Source organism: Bemisia tabaci, chromosome 5 (genome assembly GCF_918797505.1).
Source record: "Bemisia tabaci chromosome 5, PGI_BMITA_v3".
NCBI lineage: Eukaryota > Metazoa > Arthropoda > Insecta > Hemiptera > Aleyrodidae > Bemisia > Bemisia tabaci.
In genome coordinates this window covers 49,694,627-49,711,388 of record NC_092797.1, presented here as the reverse complement: position 1 = coordinate 49,711,388, position 16,762 = coordinate 49,694,627, and the positions used below count along the sequence as shown (strand labels likewise).

The window sequence follows — 16,762 nt, the reverse complement described above, 5'->3', positions numbered from 1 at the left end:
CTGCGATATAAAAATCTGGCAACCTCAATCTTGACGCTTTGGCTCAGCTAAAGCAAATTGCTTATCGTTTGAAAAACACATGGCGGGAAATGAACATTACTCGATTGAGAAACTTGTTGAAACCGTTGTAGTGCGCGATTTGACTCACGTAGAGCTTTGAGTTTCTTGTGAGCGGGCAGTTCAAAATCCGCGTAACCAATGTGAAATAAAAAGGTTAATATCTTCGTCAGGAGTTAGTTTCAGTAATTTTCGTTGCGCGAATCGTGTTCTACGTGAAATTCTGATTAAGAAACATGTATCAGATTGCTTAAATTCGTACCTTGTCTAGTGGTCCATTGGTATTAGGCAGTAGAACGGGTGAGAGGTTAGGATCGCGGTATAATCGCAACCTTGTTTTTCGCGAATGCTTTTAATTCGCGACGTGATCACCGGGTGAGCGATCGAGATCGATTATAGTCATCGATTAATAGTGATCACTCATCGCTGCACACGCAGCGACGGAAAACACGATACAAGTGCGCTGCATCTGCGACTACATATCGTGGGCGCGGAGAGACTTGAACGCTCGAGTAGAAAAGTAAACGCCAATTTTTTTGTGCTTTTTTCGGTCTGCTTGAGTTAAAGGATCAAAACAAACAAACTACTTAGGTATGTTGAAATCAAAGACAACATATTTTAGAGACTCCGCATTACTATTTTCTCCATAGAGTACAAGTTACTCTCGGAAGTCAACGCTCAAATTCGCCTGATGATGACTGATGACCAGTTGAGCAATTTTGGTTTCACAATTCTGACATAATTTCCGAAAACTCGCCTTGCAAAATGCCTCCTCGACATCCACCAATCATCGCTTGGCGAATTATATGCTCACAAAGTTTTTCATCAATCATCAATGGGTAAAAAAAAACCGTTGAATTCTGAAATTGACTTCTATACCTCACCCAACCGTTTCCGGTTTTTATGCTACGTAAAAATTTAGCTAATAAGTATTATTAGTAATCTTAATATTTAATTTGAAAAATAGAATGAAATTGTGAATCAACCACTGTATTAATTGCGAGGGGCGTTGGTTCATTTGAAAGGTGTTGTTCTCAATGCTTCGGGAAAACTATAAATTATTTTCTGGGGTTCGTCCCCGATTTTTAAATCCCTAAAAACTCATAAATTGGATGAGGGGAAGTGGGGGTTTTTTGTTTTTTGTTTTTCGGAAAAGTTTTGTTGCTACGCATCTTACTTTACTGTTTGCTGTCTTTTTATCAGCTGTTTTCATTCAACAATCATCATTAAGTGAGGTTACTTCCAACACTCAACTGCCATCAACTTACATTTTCTTTTCCCGCGTTTTTTTTTTTTTTTTTTTTTTTTTCTACGGTTTTTCATGATTGGTTCCATCTTTTTCCTATTGCCAATTTTTCCTCATTAAGGCAATAACCTCCAAGTTTTTTTTTTCTCATTTTCGATCAGAACTTTTCACGCTGTTTCTTTTCAATGTGTATAAATATGTTTATTATTAATTTCCATTTTCATTTCATCCTTTTTCTTCTGATTTATTTTTTTTAATTTAAAAATTGAACTTTTCAGTTATGATTTTGTTAAAATAATAATAATTTTTACTAATTTTAATTATATGAATTTGGGTGGTGGATTAGTTAATGGTGTAAGATTTTGTAAAATATTGAAATATTGAAAGTATTGAAAATAAAATATTGATAAATAAAAATATTGAAAAATATTGAAAATATTGAAATATTTTTTAAAATATTTGAAAAATAATTTTGTATGAAGATTAAAACAAAATTTTAGTTTAAAGTTTACTAAATAAAATTACAATTTTTGAAAACATTTGTTATATTTATTCTCTCAAAGAAATAATTAGACCCGATTCAAAGACAAAACAGAAAATTAAATGAAAATAAATAAAAAAAAAAAAAACATGTGAAAGTGAAAAGTGTACAGGAAAAATAAGGGGCTGCGAAGCAGCCCCATGAGCCCCTAGTTATGAAATAATTGAAGCCAACCATTCTCTGGCCTGGTGATGTAAAGGCTGTTTTCAACTTGCACTATCTTATGCAGTGATCTCACAGAGAGGAACTACTTGTTTCTGGGTTCCCACGATGAGACATCATGATGCAAAAGTGTATTGTGTCTTCACCAAGTACAAATACGATAATGCGTCAACACTTCAATGCACAGCGTTACTGAACGAAAACGCCTGAATGCGAAACTCTAGTGTAAAACCAATATTGATTAATTCTCTTGAATAACTTAGTGCTATGACTGAGTACAGGAGGGAAAGATTCTGCTGTGAGCTCTTGAGAAGGAGAGAACTGGATTCAGTTGCCTGTGGGTTATGCTAAATTCACATAGGATTCTAAGTTTTAATAACATCCAAACGGTAGAAAATTCACATAGGATTCTAAGTTTTAATAACATCCAAACGGTAGAAAATATGGACGGAAAATTTTCATTTTTCGGGCTGTGGAGCTCTTTGTGACAACTGAATAACATGCGCCAAAAACTTCTTCCGTTGAACATTTATGGTTAAATTCAGTGTATTCCGCTTTCTATGTTTTTTTCCGAGAGATGGGGCGAACAAAAGTATGGCAATTTTTACCAGAACTATGGTAAATTTTGGAGTTACACGGAGAAAAAAACCTCGTGCGTGGGACCCGAAGTTTAGGTCATATGGATCTCTGAAGTTTTCGGATTGAGCATCTGAACACTTCAGGTCTAGCTGTCGAGGCTCGGATCAAACACCTGAAACTTTAGTTCTTACATTTGAACTACTTCAGATGTGAGAACCACAGTTTTTCGGGTATGAGAACCAAAGTTTTTCGGATGTGAAAACCGAAGTACTTCAGATGTAAGAACTAAAGTTTCAGATGTGTGATCCAAACCTCAGCAGCTGGACCTAAAGTGTTCGGATGTTCAATCCGAAAACTTCAAAGATCCATATGACCTAAACTTCGGGTCCCACGCACGAAGTTTTTTTCTCCGTGTATCCTAGACGTGAGTCTAGACATGGTAATAATGTTCGGTAAAGTTGACCAGACATCTGGTAGCATTTCCCATAATTTTGTTGAATACGATTAGATTCAAAGTCTTTGCGACCATAGAGTCCGTTGTTGATCACCATACTCATACTACTGTCACTCAAACCATACTTTTTTTTCTCGGTGTAAAATATAACTTCTTAAACGCAACGAGAAAATTGTTTCCTCCATTGTAATGAATCCGATTTTCCTCAGAGCTGCCAACGAGAAGGCAACGCAGGCCAAGCAAACACTCAAGAGGAAGAGAGATAACGAAATCCCTGACTTCCAGGGTCCTTTCCCATTCTCTGGATTCGCGGCAACTTTCGTCGTCTCTCTGACGTAAGGGCGTATCTCGATTCTGACATGAGCCCTGGAAAACATGGAGTTATATGGACAACAGGGTTCACGTGAAAATCGAGATACGCCCTTACGTCAGAGGAGCGACGCTTTGTTCAGCAAACGCAAGCGCTACTGCGCCCACACCCGCCGCCGCGCCGCGCCGGACGGAAGAAAAACGAACGGCAAAAAAATACCGTTCAATTTAATGGTAAACAAAATAGCGTGGCATCCGCGTCCTACGTGTACGTGAATGAGAAGTACGAAATATAAACAAACTTGCGCCGCCCTGCCAAATTTTAAAGTCAAATTCACGGATTGTTAATTTAAAAAGGTGAAATAGTTCTCGCTGTTTGGCACCGTCGCCGCCGCGAATAAGAGACAAGAAGCTCCTCGACTTAAAAAGAGGGCGAATGGTTGCGTTCGGTTTTGGGACTCTGCTGTCCGCTTGTGCGAAATTGTGAACTGACAGTATCTCGGTTCTGTATAATATGGCAGACCTCATTTTTCTCAGGTTTTTTGACGTGCGACTACATCTTTCTCTCCTCCTAGGGTCCTTTGAATTTTTGAAGCGACAAATAACATCGACTGATAATAGCTACTGATAACAATCGTTGGTGACGTCATTTAAGGATTCCATCCATAACTTCAGAGGTGAATTTAGACATAGAAATTTTTGCCACCGATCCTTCGGACTTGTAGATTTTTTGCTAATTTTTGCCCGTTGCTTACGTCATTCTAAAAATTTTTTTTTTTCTTTTCGTCGGTATGATTTTTAATTTTCACGATTTTCTTTTTTTAGCCTCATGTAAATGTTTTCACGCACAACTTTTGCGAAAACTTTAAAGCAGAAAACTTCTGAGATGTTTAAAATAAAATATTTGGACTGGAAGAAAAAAAATTCGAGGTTTCGCGAGAAAATTTGCTGACTTTCCAGGGTTCGGCACGGGCAAACGTCCCCCTGAATTTCCAGATATTTCACTGACGTCTTTGATGACATTTTTCTGTTTCCTATCATACGGCATTTGGGGTTAATAATATTCCACTTACTAAGAGTCTACTAAACATTAATTTTGGATTTTCCTGATTTTCCCTAATATTTAAAATTTCCTAAGTTTTTGCGTAACTAAATTGACACCTGTTTGATTTTATAGACCAACATATTTCTTAAATTGCACTTTTCCTAGTACTAAACTGCATTTAGTTGAAAAATGTGTGATGCACTTGGAATTTTCTATTCCGTGATCGATCTTTCTGATCTTGTCATGATTTTTTCTGATGACATTACACAGGGTGTCTAGTATTTTTTAATTTTGAAAAATCCTGATATTTCCCTGATTTTTTCATTTTGAAAATTCCTGATTTTTCAACAAAGACGGCGCAACGACTCCTCGCACGGTAGGCAAAAAGCAGTAAGACTTCGCTGAGGAGATTCGCGTAAGAAAAATTCCTGATAAAACGTCCGATTTTTCTGATCAGCCAAAATTCCTCATATTTTCCGGTTTTTCCTGATGCTGACATGATGTTAAAGGTCTTAATACTTTCGGATTTTTTCGACAGTAGACACGCTCACTGATATGCTCAAACTCAACAGTTTTCCAAGTTTTCGGAACCCACCGAAACCCGGCAACATCGGCTGAAACTCGGAAATGAGCGAACCGAATTGGAATTCCGATTTCAGCGAAGACGGAGCCAGGATCGAGCAGTGACCAGCAGAGATAGCACAGCGAACCGTAAGTGGATTTCTGTACAAGCCGCGGTTAGCACATGCTCTTGTGCGTCTCGAGGTTCATCCCAGAATCCACTTACGGTTCTTTTCCCTAACACGGCGACCAGGAGCGCCCAGGATCGCGGTGGCAGTGGCGGCGAAGGAGGATGACGGCCAAGTTTAAGGCGTGGGATGCAGCTTGGCTCGACGTAGCCGTGAACGAGGTTGCGCCTCCTGCCTCCGTTTCGCAATCGCTCTTCAAACCTCGATCCTCGCCATTTCCTCCGATTCCGCGTGGACCTAGCGCTTCGCTTACCCAAAACCGCGTAAAAACAATGGAAACCAAACGTGACTCCGCGCTTATTGGTTATCACGAGGGATTACAGTCATGGTCCTTCGGGCCGGATGGAACTTCGGAGGAAACCGTGCGCAGATCCACGGTTTTAACTGCACTGAAAAAAAAATCTCGGTGTATTTACCAAGAAATGGGTAAAATTACCAAGAATTCAGGGTTCTATTTGATTCCGGTTTTTTCTTGGTAAAATTACCATTTGTGGAATTGGTAATTTTACCAAGAAATCTCGGTAAAATTATTGAACTTTCTCGGTAATTTTACTGGACCTTGGTAAAAACGCCAATATTTTTTATCGACTGTGGTAGAATTATCGAGATAAAATGGCAAAGTTACCGGGAATTGATTACCAATAAAAGTGGTATTCTTACCTGAAAAAAACAGTAAAAATACCAGTTTTTAGGTAAGCTTACCGGTCTGTCTTGATAAAATTACTAATAATTGGTAAAAATGTGAGATGGTAAAGGTACCAACGGACCTTGGTAAAAACGCCGATAATTTTTTTTCAGTGTGGGCACAATACTGCCGTGCTAAGGAAAAACGCCGTTTGAGCCAGTGGCGTGGCGTACTTTGCGATATATCGACTGTCATGTCATTTAAACCTATGGTAAAGAATCGATTATTGAGGTGTTCGCTGCGAACACCCTGTTAATCGATCCTTTTCCATATGTTTAAATGGCATGACAATCGATATATCGCAAAGCACGCCACGCCACTGGTTTGAGCCTTCAGCCGTTGCCGAATTTTCTTCGAAAACACAAGAATTTCCTGCTGAACCTGTGGGTATTTTTCTTCGTATTTTTCAGACGATTTGGTTCGCGATTTAATCTCAAATAGGTATCTGAAAAATCCAACAAAAAATATGCATAATTTTTCTCAAAAATAAACGTTTAATCGAAGGAAATCCGGCAACTCTCGAATGTTCATGCGGCGTTCTTCCTAAGCACGGCAGAATAGAGTGCATGTGGATTGCATTTAAGAAAAGGAACCAAGAACATTCCAATGTCGTTAAGATTGTGCAACTTTTCTTACCTTGCATATAGACTGATCATCTAAACAAGTTTCATATATCTCTACTCCCGACAAGCTATGATTTCGAGAGGAAAATTACCTTTGTAAATTAAAGTTTTCGCACGATTTCACTTATTTTTGGCGAAGAATGTAAGTTACACGATCCTAGCAACATTACAGTGCTCTAGGTTCCTTTTGGAAAAAATGCAATCCATGTATGTTCTTTCAAGCCGGATAGAAACGCATACATCCGATGAAAACCCTACACAGTTTGGCCTTATTGTTAGCACGGTGGGGCTAGAATGGTCTCTCGGCCCGGACAGAACCGCATAACTACGGTGCAAGTCATTGGTAGGTCCGCGGTTTTTGATAAGCACCAACTGAATGCATTTATGAACTTTCAGACCGGGTAGAAGGGTAAAGGGGGGGAAATGATCGAATAACTTACCTCGCCCTTCCGACGTGAGGGCGTATCTGGATTTCCACGTGAGCCCCGCTTTACATTTGCTTCCATGCTTTTTGGAGCTCATACGAAAATCGAGATACGCCCTTACGTCAGAAGAGCGACGCTTTGTCCATTGCAATGGAAATGTTGGCTGTGTGAGGACTTTGCAATTTGTCTATTGATTCATATGTAAAAGTTCGCGAGAAACACGATGGTGCCACTAGTTTTCTCTGAAATCAACTCCCAAGCTCAAAAAAAGCTCTCAAGTTGAGGCCAAAATGGAGGGGATATCCCACGCTATCCTGCGAGTCCACCTCTACATCAAGACAAACTCTCCATGCAAAGATAGGGAGCAAATACATTAGCAAGGTTGCCGTGTTTTCAGTTTTGGAGTCTCCAAATAAAGTGGCAGTTCTGCCACTGTATTTGCTCCCTATCTTTGCATGGAGAGTTTGTCTTGATGTAGACGTGGACTCTCAGGATAGCGTGGGATATCCCCTCCATTTTGGCCCCAACTTGAGAGCTTTTGTTGAGCTTGGGAGTTAATTCAGGGAAAACCAGTGGCACTATCGTGTTTCTCGCAAACTTTTACATATGAATCAATAGTCAAATCGCAAATTCCTCACACACAGCCAACATCTCCATTACCTGCTTCCACCTGTAGGATCGCACCCAGGCCCGCCTCATCCCATCTCGGGCCCTGGTACCAATTTTCTGGCCCGGGCCCCTAGCACGGGGGGAGGGGGGGTCCGGGGGGCCTCCCCCGGGAAATTTTTGAAATTTGAAATCTATTTGGACGCATTATGAAGCTTTTACGATGGAGATTTTCCATCAATTTCTGCAGAATAATTACGTCTTTTTGTTTACTTTCAGCACCAAAAACTTTCGAATTGTTGCATTCAAAACATCTATAAATTTTTTTTTGAGGGGGCAGATGATAATTTTCAATTCTATGGGGAGCCGGGCCCCCCTGGACTCCCCTTTCGTACGTCTATGGCAAGGGAGTTAAGCCATTGAAGTCGAGGATGCCCAGAAAGGAGCCTCTTAGCATCCAACAACGGAAGAAAATGAAACACAGTTACTAAAAATATCATTCTACATATTCTCAAAATCTTGAAAATCTCTAAAAAAGTAAGAAAAATTTTATAGTGCCCTAGCGTGTTCTTGAAACTTTATTCACCTTTTGCGGAATTTTTAGGGTAATTTTTTCACTTTTCCCTACGAGACAAGGGTTACACATGAATTCGTAGTGGTTTATCACCTGCGTCACGGGCCCCTCCAGGGCCCGGGCCCCGGTACCAGGGACCCAGAATCCCCCCCCTTGTGGCGGGCCTGATCGCACCATTTCCTCTTTGTATCGTTCTGTCTACCGATTTCGATCAAATAATCAACCTGCTGAGGTGACGACAACACCCGGCTCGCTCACCGGTGAGTAGTGAGTTGTCGCTACTCCGTTACGAATGACCCACACCCCGCACGCACGTGTTGACGACGGTCCATGCGGCTCATTGCCCTAGAGGGTACTATGACGTCACGATCGAAAGTAAGACTTCACTTGGACACTCAACGGTATTACACTGCTACATGACGGGTTTCCTCCGTCCGCCCTGAGAACCGAGGGCGAGAGATACGGCGCGGCGTGGGCAAATATATTCTCGTTCATGCCACGTGACCATAACGGGGCTGTTGTGAACTTTTGCTTGGGCTATAGAGATGCGTTAAAAGATAGAAAGTGTGAGGTTCCATGGGAAAGTCGGATAAAATCGTACCGCGTTCGGCAGAAGGGAACCAAGCTACATCAACTATTGCTTTTAACTGGGCAATTTCATTTTTTACATGAAAATGGTTATGCGGATTATTGTGCTTTCCGTGAATTTTCTTCATGATACGACGAGAGGGATTTTTCTTTTAAAGGAATCCGTACAAACGTTCTCTTGTGAAAAAACTAAATTGTCCAGTTAAATTTAGCAATAACTGATGTGGTTTGGTACCTCTCTGCTAAACGCGGTCCAATTAATCCCACTTCACCAAAATGTTCAATTTCTTTTAAAATTGTTTTTTTAGGGATGTCAAATGCAATCTGGCTGTTTGTAGTTGAATCGATAAAATTGGACGTATTTATGCTAAAAGGAACTACGTTACACATAGACCCTATGCACATAGTTCCTTTTAGCATAAATAAGTTCAATTCATGTTAGGTTCCTGGCATGGGGAAAGGGGCCAATGATTGAGGCAAATGTCTGACGTGATTTAGAGCACGTCAGACATTTAAGCCACATCAGTCATTGCCTGTGGCTGAAATTTTTTACGAGAGAACGTTTATGCGCATTCCTTTGAAAATTTTAAGGAATTTCCTTCGTACTATGCAAAAAATTCATTGAAATCCGCACAATCGTTTTCATGTAAAAAATTAAATCGACCGATTGAAGTTAGCAAAATCTGATGCGGCTTGGTTCCTTTCCGCTTAGCCCAGTTTATTTATGGTGGATGGTCCTTCCCAGCAATGAAGTCGAAGCGCGTGTATAATAATAGTAAACAAATAGCGCTTTGTAATAACAGTAAACAAATTGTTTCTGAAACCATACCTACGACATATTCTTATTATTTATTTTTAGATTTTGGAATGACGTAAAAGTCTACCATACCGAAAAGTTTTCTCGTGCTACGAAACGTCAACTTTGATAACAGTTTACGTGCTTTTTCCTTAACATTTTTCCATTCATCTTACGTTACTATTCACTATTCAGGATGTTGACATCGGAACTCAAAAATCTATTGGGGTGAGTCACCGACCGGGCGAAACGCAATCGCGTGGAAACAACTAGATCGACGGATTCCCGAAAGGAAAACGAATATAATAATAAAAATAAAATCCAAAGCGTCTTAAATGCAAAAGAGACATCCACGCAATACCTCGTGAGTTTGGTAAACATCGGTCGGACGTCAGCGCTGCAGAGGAGTCTGTTTCATTTTTTAGTGGAAGCAGGAAAGATAAACTATGGCGACTAATTCAAAGCTCCTATTACGGGAATAACAGGATTTCGCTGCGGAACACGGATTCGCCTACGAACTGACCGACCGCCTTGTTCGCAGATTCGAGAAAAATATTCTTCGCGCGTGCGCGTGCGACGAAAAAGTGAATCGGATGAAATTTTTCAACTCTTCTCAACATTCTGAAAATTTTTGGCTGAAGTTGCAAGGATTTTTGCAATCGTCAGGATTTTGCCTTCCTTCTTTCTTCCTTATATAACTCGATGTCTGTTTGAAGGGTGGAAATTCTAAAACTGATAAGCGCCGCATCTGATGTCGCACAATGAGGCGAGTCAATCGGAGAGGTCAGCCATGAAATTTTCGACTAAAACTGAAAATTGTGATGTTTATTGCGTCAAATTTTAAACTGCGAGGGATGTTTGTAAAAGAAAATTTTACGAGGAAACCAATGGAGTCACTTTAAGAACTTCTAAGTTTTGTATACTCGGAGTTATACGCATTTATAGTTTCCAAATGTTGTCCGATCTCTCGTATACTAGACTCGATCCACTGTGTGTCGCAAAGATTGTGCATGATGTTTCTTACAGTAAAAAAACACCCTCCTGCTGCACCTGCTGCCTCATAAACTTTCTACTCCGAAAATTTCCTCAGGTTGGCGGTTCAAACACACAAGTCAATACTTTTAGATTCCTTATACGAATTTTTCCACGAAAAATCTTTGGCGCAGAGTTTTGTGCTATTGGAAAAATACAACTTTTTGGCTGCGAGAAAAATTAGAGGTTCCGCAGCAAAATTTCCTGAATTTTCAGGGTAGGAAAAATTCTGTGACTTTTCAAAACTTCGTGATTAGAACCGAGATAAAGCGTTTCAATGTATTCTATGATCTGTGAACAATAAATAAATGGTAACATAAACTTTTTGTCGCCAACAAGACGAATAGTCGGTTAATCCGCGTGTCACCTCGGAAGGATGTCCTCTGACGCCTACACTTACACAATCAATTTGCTGCCTATAAATCTACGAGAAAAAACGAAGGTGAGATTAGAAGAATTGACCGATGACCAAACATGAGCTTCCTGTATCACTCACGAGCGCGAATTGAGGATGCTATGGCAGCTGCTAATCGGCGATCGTATTTTTTTTTCGGTACCTGAGTGTGAGTAGAGTTAGACATAATTCCCTTCGGAATGTCATTGCGTCTCTTTGGAATGGACCTCGGGGCTTCGACGCCGTAAAATTCGACAAAACGCCGAATTTCCAAGTTCATTACTTGGTGTCAGAAGAAAAAATACTTTTCGCACCTTCAATACGCTTGTTTTGAAAGACATTCGCGTCTTCCTGTCGGCGGATATTCGTCATGTTTCCTCTGAATTGTATGATCAAGACAATTGAGGGGTCGGAGAAAACATTGCAATATTTCTGAGCTTTTGCTCTTCAAGTGGAATTACGTACATGAGGGCCGATTTCACAGCGATCTCTGGCTCTCTGCAACATCTTACCGCCACAGCCTTTAAGGGAGTTGGCACTGCCTTATTTCTTGCAGAACCACTGCCGCCAACCTTTGAAGTTCTCTGATTTTTACGCTAGAGGGTGACGGCCAAATCGATCTCTCATAGTGTCTAGAAAGATTGCTTTTTTTTCATTCCCTGATATTTCCTACAACTATCCTGATTTCCACTGACAAGTTCTCCGATGAAAATTCGGGATTTTCATCATCTTCCTCAAGAGTCCCTCTTAGAAAAAAAAAACACAATTTTTTTTGTATATTCGGGGGAAAAATCAACTTTTTCATCTTTTGTCTGAATCTCTAAAAACGAGTCAACGCGAACCGTCAATTTTCAAAATAATGCAACAATTTGAGCTTGAGGCGCGGGTAGAGATAAAATTCTCGGTTTTAAGCGCCGATTTTTTACGTATCGTCGAAATTCCGACGCAAGGGCGTACCTCAATTGCCACGTGAGCCCTGTTCTTCATTCAACTTGCAGCTTTCCAGTGCTCACCTGGAAATAGAGGTCACTCGAGAGGAACGATGTTATCCGCTGATTATTCCGGATGTTTTACGTCCCCTGCGGAATTACGGCCAGTGGCGTAGCTATGCGCTTTCATGAGAGGAGGGAACGTCTCGAAAATCAAACAAAATGACGTTTATTAGGAATAATTGGATTGCATTTTGCAACAAGGAACCACTAGCATTGCAATGATGCTAAGATTGTGCAGCTTCATCTTTTGCAATAAAATTGCGGAAATCGTGAAAAACTATGAAATTTAGATGGTAATTTTTGTCTTAAATTTACAGTTTTCAGCGAGTAAAATAGAAACTATTAACGGATAATCGGGTTTTTCCTCCAAGACAAAAGAAGTTGCACAATCTTAGCAACATTGCAATGCTAGTGGTTCCTTTTTGCAAAATGCAATCCGATTTACCCCTGGCTACACCCTTAGATACCGGTATTTTCCTTTTATTCCACGTTCTGAAGACTTTGCGATCTCCTGAACCCAATTCCGGGGATACGTTTGGCAGAAATTAGAATCGACCAAAAACGGCGGGAGTGCGCGGAAACTTCCGAAAGCTGCGCGCAACTTGTACGCGGATGTACCTACGGACCGGCGAAAAAAGGCGGTCGCGAGCGAGATGAGTGCGGGGGTTGCCCGTGGCTCGGGGGGACAAGGGGAGGCGAGCGCGTGGGCACTTGCTGCCGATCAAGATCAACATTAGCAATACCGTTTGCTCCTCGACAATTGCTTCGACGCAAATTCGCCGCAGAAGACCAACGCGTTAGACGTCACGTCGAGAGCAACAATACTGCCGTGCTAAGGAAAAACGCTGTATGAACCTTCAGGCGTTGCCAAATTTCCCTTGATAAAACTCGAATTTCCTGCTCAACTTGTGAATATTTTTCTTCCAGTTTTTCAGATAATTTTGCTCGCAATTCCACCGAAAAGTCCTGAAAATTTCAAGGGAAGATGTTCATAACTTTCTTCAAAAATGAACATTTTATCGAAGGAAATTCGGCAACTCTCGAATGTTCATGCGGCGTTCTACCTTAGCACGGCAGAATACTGCCTCGCTCAAGAAAAAAACGCCGTATGAACATTTGGATATCGCCGAATCACTTCTGATAAAATACTTACTTCCGAGAAAAATTATGTACCTTTTTTGGCAACATTTACAGATATACTAGAGATTACGTCGCGAGCAAAATCCTCAGAAAAATCGGAGGGAAAGTATTAACAACTTTGCCTGAAAATCCGTAGATTATAAAAGGAAATTTGGCAACGTCTGAAGGCTCATACGATGTTCTTATTTAGCGCAGCAGAACATTCCACCGTTCGACATCGAAGCAATTAAGAGCACTCCAGAGTTCGGAACGTGGTCGCCGAAGACTTTTCGGCGGTACCCACTTGCCACTAGACGCTGTTAGAGCGAGATAAATCGATATCGCGACGCAGCACAGCGGGCCGATTATTGAAACTGATAGACAAAGCTATAGACAAAGACGACAAAAGGGATTTGGAGGGATCCTATTGGTGGAAGCGGGTGGTGGCAATGGACATAGGAGGTAGGTAATGGAGTAACTAACGGCAACCCACGAGAAACCTGACAGTTAGTCCATCATTTTCTCCCTTAGTCTATGAGAACCACACATTTCAACCAATAGGATCGCTCCATACCCCCTATGTCTTCTTTGTCTATAGCTTTGTCTATAAATTTCAATAATCGGCCCGCAGCACAATGTGGATTAAGATGGATCCTTAGCCTTTGCGCAATGCAGATAAGTGGATTAAATTTAAACTATCAGGGGGATCATTTTGGAAAAATCGATTGTCATTCTCAAGACCAACCACTAAGGACCTTTTTTCCAAAACTCGTCTAAAAATACTCTTTTCAATTGACTATTACTAAACATACATTGAAACCGCTTAAAAATTGGGAACGGTACTTTAGAGCGCATTATGGGGTTATAAAAGTTAATTTTTTGTAGGACCGCATTTTAATGCATGTCTATGGGCTGAAAAATCGATTTCTCAAAAAAAAGGCATCATGAAATGGCTGAATTTACAATATGTTGAACTATCGAAGTGGTATAGTTATACGCGAAAGCTAAGCTGGCGGAAAAACAGAGCTTTTCACTTCTCGATAACATTCTTTTAATACTCTTCGGGCCACTAGGTCAAATTTGTAAGCTGAGATTTGCATTTTTAATGATGCTATTGATGTCTGAAGTGATTTAATATTCCACGTCAGTCGAAATCCTGGATACCAATGCCACGGAAATTCTCCCCACTTTGAAACGATCACTTTCCATTATTCCAGAAGCACGAACATTTTTATTAGTTCAAAGGCTAATTTTATCAATAACACCTCCTCTACACGTAACATACTTGATTTCGAGTTGACTCATTTAGTTCAAGTTATTCTTTGGTGTATTTTTTCTAGCTACAATTTTGAGGACTACAACACTGGGTGTGTATTATTCTTAATGTGCTGTTTACACTCCTTTCAATTCTATTGACTATCTCTCCAACTGGTGAGATAGTAAGCGCCAATCAAGAGGAATTTTTGCCGCCGGCCTGCATAGAAAAACGAAATAGCACTCGAATTCAATTCTATCCGTTACTGAGTTAATCCACAGATTATCGTTAATACTTGACCTTGCCTGCTCGGAATATGCTTGAAAAAAATTGGATAGCGTTGAAAATGGACAAAAATATATTCTGTATATGGACTGGTAGAAAATTGCTGTCAACAGTAGCTACATATAGACTGTTCAAAAAAAAAATAGTTCAAATGGAATACCTTTGATTAATGTTGAATAAAGAAAGAGTTGACCCTAGATTTCGGCAAATTGGGAACTGGATCAATATTGACAAAAACTAGGCTAAAGTCCGAGAGAGCATACTAAACGCGTCGTTAAAATTAGAAGTTTTAGTTTAGTAAAATGCTGCATTTCACGGTACACGAAAAATAAATGAACTCGCTCTAGATCTCCAGCTGATACAGTAGCACCCAGTATAAGAAAAAACATGGAAGTATTTGAATGTGCATATAAACTTTGAAACTATAGTTTGTGGAGGTGAAAGTTTGGCAAATAGTTCCTAAAAGAATCGCTTCGAATTTAAAATTGTGATTTGTTAAGATTAATCCGCAATTAAATTTGAAGTTTTCCTTAAAATCTTCAAAAATACCTCGAGATTATGGCAAAATATAGTTTGTAGAAAAAGAAGTGAGAACCAATAAATCTTTTTTCGTCGAGTTCAAAGTTTTTGGGGTGACAAGTTCGAATTTCATGATTCCCTGATTTTTCAAGGATTTTGAACGTAAATTTCTCTGATTTCCCGATGTGCTTTACCATGACATTATGCACAAATTCTTCCAACGGAAAATTGCAGAAAAATGCGTAGAAAATGCAATGACTCTTGAAATTGAGAAAATGCGATATTCTGCATGACTGAAATAGAAAATTTCAAGGTTTCGCCGAAAATACCCTGCTTTTTCAAGACCTTATCATCCTATTGATCCAGGCTACTGACCGTGCATAAACACTGAGAAAAAGCCATGACTTATAAACCAATTAGTGATTCATATGGATCACCATTAATAGTTGGATATGAACTAATGATTATCGGTCTGTGAACCATACTGTGGTAGCTCGTACCATTCTATAGTATGTATACCATGACTAAGATATATGTATTATTATGTGTTGCCTTCACTACTATTAGTGGGGTTCCGTATGAACCACTGATTGGTTTATAAGCCATAGATTTTTCTCCGTGTGGACCCGTCCGTTACACACTGGCGTCCGCAGAAAATAACCAATCCGTGCTGACTTAAGATTGGTGTAGGATATTTTACAACTTCAAGATTTGGCAACAACGCAACCTACGGGTGATTGGTCGAATAACACGACCAAATAGAGAGAAAAGAAAGCCAAATCGTGGGGACACGAGGGAAGAGAGTCATTCGGCAATAATCACACCTCTGATTTTCTTCATTAGGTTAACGAGTTTCTGAGAATCGTAAAAACCGCATCTGCGCGTGTTTCGCGGTCCACGATGACGCGAGACGAAAGCTTCGACTAACCGCGCATGCAGCAGGGAGACACGGGCCGAAAATCCGACTAAAAATGGAACTAGGAGTGAACCTGTCTTTCAGTTTCCTTCGGATCACTAGATGCAAAATGCCGTCTTATACAGGGTTGCTATACAGAATTTGGAAAATGAAATTCCCTGACATTTCCCTGACACATTTTGGTGAAATTCCCTGGCAATTGCAGATATATACGGCAAATGGTTAAGAAGACATAATTGAAAATAGTTTTCAGGCAAAATTTGTAGTTCGAAACCTCAACCCCATTTTAGAGCGCAAATACAGGAGTTTTAACACATTTTTCCTGACATTTTTGACATTTACGTCATTTTCCCTGACTGTTTAATACTCCCTGACATTGCCCAGTTTTCCCGGTATTCCCTGACTGTGGCAACCCTGCTCATAATAATTACTACGTTTCGTCTATACCCTGCAGAATCCACGTCGGTTTTCAACTTTTCTTCGGAAAATACACCAAAACTCTAACCTGCCTCATTCAGATTCAACCGGTATCGATTATTTTAAAAAAAAAAATGAATGGACGAGGCTGAAATTCACCAACTTCCACGAGGCGCCATCGGCGTCCGTGCAGAACGAACAACAAGCGAGTACTCACGGACACTGACCTTAGAACTTCTCGAAAAAACAGGGATGAGTGGTTCGCGGACAGTTAAAGCTTTTGTGATTGATGCTTAAATAACGATGCCGTTGAAAATACTGAAGATCATTTTAAATTGATTGATTATTGCTCAGCCCGTCCCACGCGCCGAGAGACAACACAATAAGGCAGATC

At 40.3% G+C, this 16,762-nt stretch overlaps 1 protein-coding gene and 1 long non-coding RNA gene across 22 annotated transcripts in view; one reads left to right on the top strand and one right to left on the bottom strand.

The window, feature by feature from the left end:
* LOC140224680 (uncharacterized) overlaps positions 1 to 16,762 on the top strand; it is a 378,383-nt gene that overhangs the window by 309,681 nt on the left and 51,940 nt on the right. The window lies entirely within an intron of this gene.
* Positions 1 to 16,762, bottom strand: part of CLIP-190 (Cytoplasmic linker protein 190) — a 105,891-nt gene that overhangs the window by 48,581 nt on the left and 40,548 nt on the right. The window lies entirely within an intron of this gene.